This window comes from Schistocerca americana, chromosome 5 (assembly GCF_021461395.2).
Source record: "Schistocerca americana isolate TAMUIC-IGC-003095 chromosome 5, iqSchAmer2.1, whole genome shotgun sequence".
Lineage (NCBI taxonomy): Eukaryota > Metazoa > Arthropoda > Insecta > Orthoptera > Acrididae > Schistocerca > Schistocerca americana.
Genome location: NC_060123.1, coordinates 698,796,699 through 698,800,203, shown reverse-complemented (window position 1 = coordinate 698,800,203; position 3,505 = coordinate 698,796,699).

Below are 3,505 nucleotides of genomic sequence, written 5' to 3'. Positions count from 1 at the left end.
CCTTGGACCTTCTTATTGACCATGAAACACAGAAATTGCATCTAAATTTAGTACAAAAGGCACAATGCCGACTTAAGTACAAGAGGACTGACACTCTCACTTTCTATGATTTGAACCTCTCCTGTGAGCCCAGTTTTAGATTCCGATGGTTCACTTCAGGTTTACTGTATACCTCTGACTTTCTTATTGACGATGAAACACAGAAATTGCATCGGAATTAAAGTCAAAAGGCACAATGCCAACTTAAGTACAAGAGGTCTGACACTCTAAATTTCTATGATTTGAACCGCTCCTGCGAGTCCAGTTTTAGATTCCCATGCTTCACTTCAGAATTACTGTATCCCTTGGACCTTCTTATTGACGATGAAACACAGAGATTGTATCCCAATTTAATACAAAATGCACAATGCCGACTTAAGTACAAGAGGACTGACACTCTAACTTTCTATGATTTGAACCTCTCCTGTGAGACCAGCTTTAGATTCCGATGGTTTACTTCAGGTTTACTGTATACCTCGGACCTTCTTATTGACGATGAAACACAGAAATTGCATCGGAATTAGATTCAAAAGGCACAATGCCGACATAAGTACAAGAGGATTGACACTCTCACTTTCTATGATTTGAACCTAACCTGTGAGTCCAGTTTTAGATTCCGATGCTTCACGTCAGGTTTACTGTGTACCTTCGGCCATCTTATTGACGATGAAGCACAGAAATTGCATCAGAATTAAATTCAAAAGGCACAATGCCGAGCTAAGTACAAGTGGACTGACACTCTAACTTTCTATGATTTGAACCTCTCCTGTGTGTCCAGTTTTAGATTCCGATGGTTCACTTCAGGTTTACTGTATACCTCGGACTTTCTTATTGACGATCAAAGACAGAAATTGCATCGGAATTAAATTCAAAATGCACAATGCCGACTTAAGTACAAGCGGATTGACACTCTAACTGTCTATGATTTGAACCTCTCCTGCGCGTCCAGTTTCTGATTCCGATGCCTCACTTCAGGATTACTGTACCCCTTGGACCTTCTTATTGACGATGAAGCACGGAAATTGCATCCGAATTTAATATAAAAGGCACAAAGCCGACTTAAATACAAGAGGACTGACACTCTAACTTTCTATGATTTGAACCTCTCCTGTGAGTCCAGTTTCTGATTCCGATGCTTCACTTCAGGTTTACTGTATCCCTTGGACTTTCTTATTGACGATGAAACACATAAATTGCATCCGAATTTAATACAAAAGGCACAATGCCTACTTAAGTACAAGAGGACTGACACTCTAACTTTCAATGATTTGAACCTCTCCTGTGAGTCCAGTTTTAGATTCCGATGTTTCACTTCAGGTTTACTGTATCCCTTGGAGCTTCTTATTAACGATGAAACACAGAAATTGCATCCGAAATTAATACAAAACTCACAATGCCGACTTAAGTACAAGAGGATTGACACTCTCACTTTCTATGATTTGAACCTCACCTGTGAATCCAGTTTTAGTTTCCGATGATTCACTTCAGGTTTACTGTATACCTCGGACTTTCTTATTGCTGATGAAACACAGAAATTGCATCGGAATTAAATTCAAAAGGAACAATGGCGACATAAGTGCAAGAGGATTGACTCTCCAACTTTCTATGATTTGAATATCTCCTGCGCGTCCAGTTTTAGATTCCGATGCCTCACTTCAGGATTACTGTTCCCTTGGACCTTCTTATTGACGATGAAACACAGAACTTGTATCCGAATTTATTACAAGAGGCAGAATGCCGACTTAAGTACAAGAGGACTGACACTCTAACTGTCTATGATTTGAACAGCTCCTGAGAGTCCAGTTTTAGATTCTGATGCTTCAGTTCAGGTTTACTGTATCCCTTGGACCTTCTTATTGACGATGAAACACAGAAATTGCATCCGAATTTAATACAAAAGGCACAATGCCGACTTAAGTACAAGAGGACTGACACTCTAACTTTCTATGATTTGAACCTCTCCTGTGAGTCCAGTTTTAGATTCCGATGCTTCACTTCAGGTTTACAGTATACCTTGCACCTTCTTATTGACGATGAAACACTGAAATTGCAACCGAATTTAGTACAAAAGGCACAATGCCGACTTAAGTACAAGAGGACCGACTCTCTCCCTTTCTATGATTTGAACCGCTCCTGTGAGTCCAGTTTTAGATTCCGATGCTTAACTTCAGGTTTACTGTATCCCTTGGACCTTCTTATTGACGATGAAACACAGAAAATGCATCCGAATTCAATACAAAAGGCACAATGCCGACTTAAGTACAAGAGGACTGACACACACGCTTTCTGTGATTTGAGCCGCTCCTGTGAGTCCAGTTTTAGTTTCCAATGCTTCACTTCAGGTTTACAGTATACCTTGCACCTTCTTATTGTCGATGAAATACAGAAATTGCATCCGAATTTAATACAAAAGGCACAATGCCGACTTAAGTACAAGAGGACTGACACTCTCACTTTCTATGATTTGCACAGCTTCTGTGAGTCCACTTTTAGATTCCAATGCTTCACCTCAGGTTTACTGCATACCTTGCACCTTCTTATCGACGATGAAACACATAAATTGCATCGGAATTAAATAGAAAAGGCACAATGCCGACTTAATTACAAGAGGAATGACACTCTAACACTCTATGATTTGAACCTCTCTTGTGAGTCCAGTTTTAGATTCTGATGCTTCACTTCAGGTTTACTATATACCTTGCACCTTCTTATTGACGATGAAACACTGAAATTGCATCGGAATTAAATTCAAAAGGCACAATGCCGACTTAAGTACAAGAGGACTGACACTCTCTAACTATCTATGATTAGAACCTCTCCTGTGAGTCCAGCTTTAGATTCTGATGCTTCACTTCATGTTTACTGTACCCCTTGGACCTTCTTATTGACGATGAAACACAGAAATTGCATCCGAACTTAATACAAAATTCACAATGCCGACTTAAGTACAAGGGGACTGACATTCTAACTTTCAATGATTTGAACCCCTCCTGTGAGTCCAGTTTTAGATTCCAATGCTTCACTTCACATTTACTGTATACCTTGCACCTTCTTATTGACGATGAAACACAGAAATTGCTTCCCAAGTAGATTCAAAGGGCATAATGAGGACATAAGTACAAGAGGACTGACACTCTAACTTTCTATGATTTGAACCTCTCCAGTGAGTTCAGTTTTAGATTCCGATGTTTCACATCAGGTTTAGTGTATCCCTTGGACCTTCTTATTGTCGATGAAACACAGAAATTGCATCCGAATTTAATACAAAAGGCACAATGCCGACTTAGGTGCAAGAGGACTGACACTCTCACTTTCTATGATTTGAACCTCTCCTGTGATTTTAGTTTTAGATTCCAATGCTTCACTTCAGGTTCACTGTATCCCATGGACCTTCATATTGATTATGAAACACAGAAATTGCATCCGAATTTAGTAAAAAGGCACAGTGCCGACTTAAGTTCTAGAG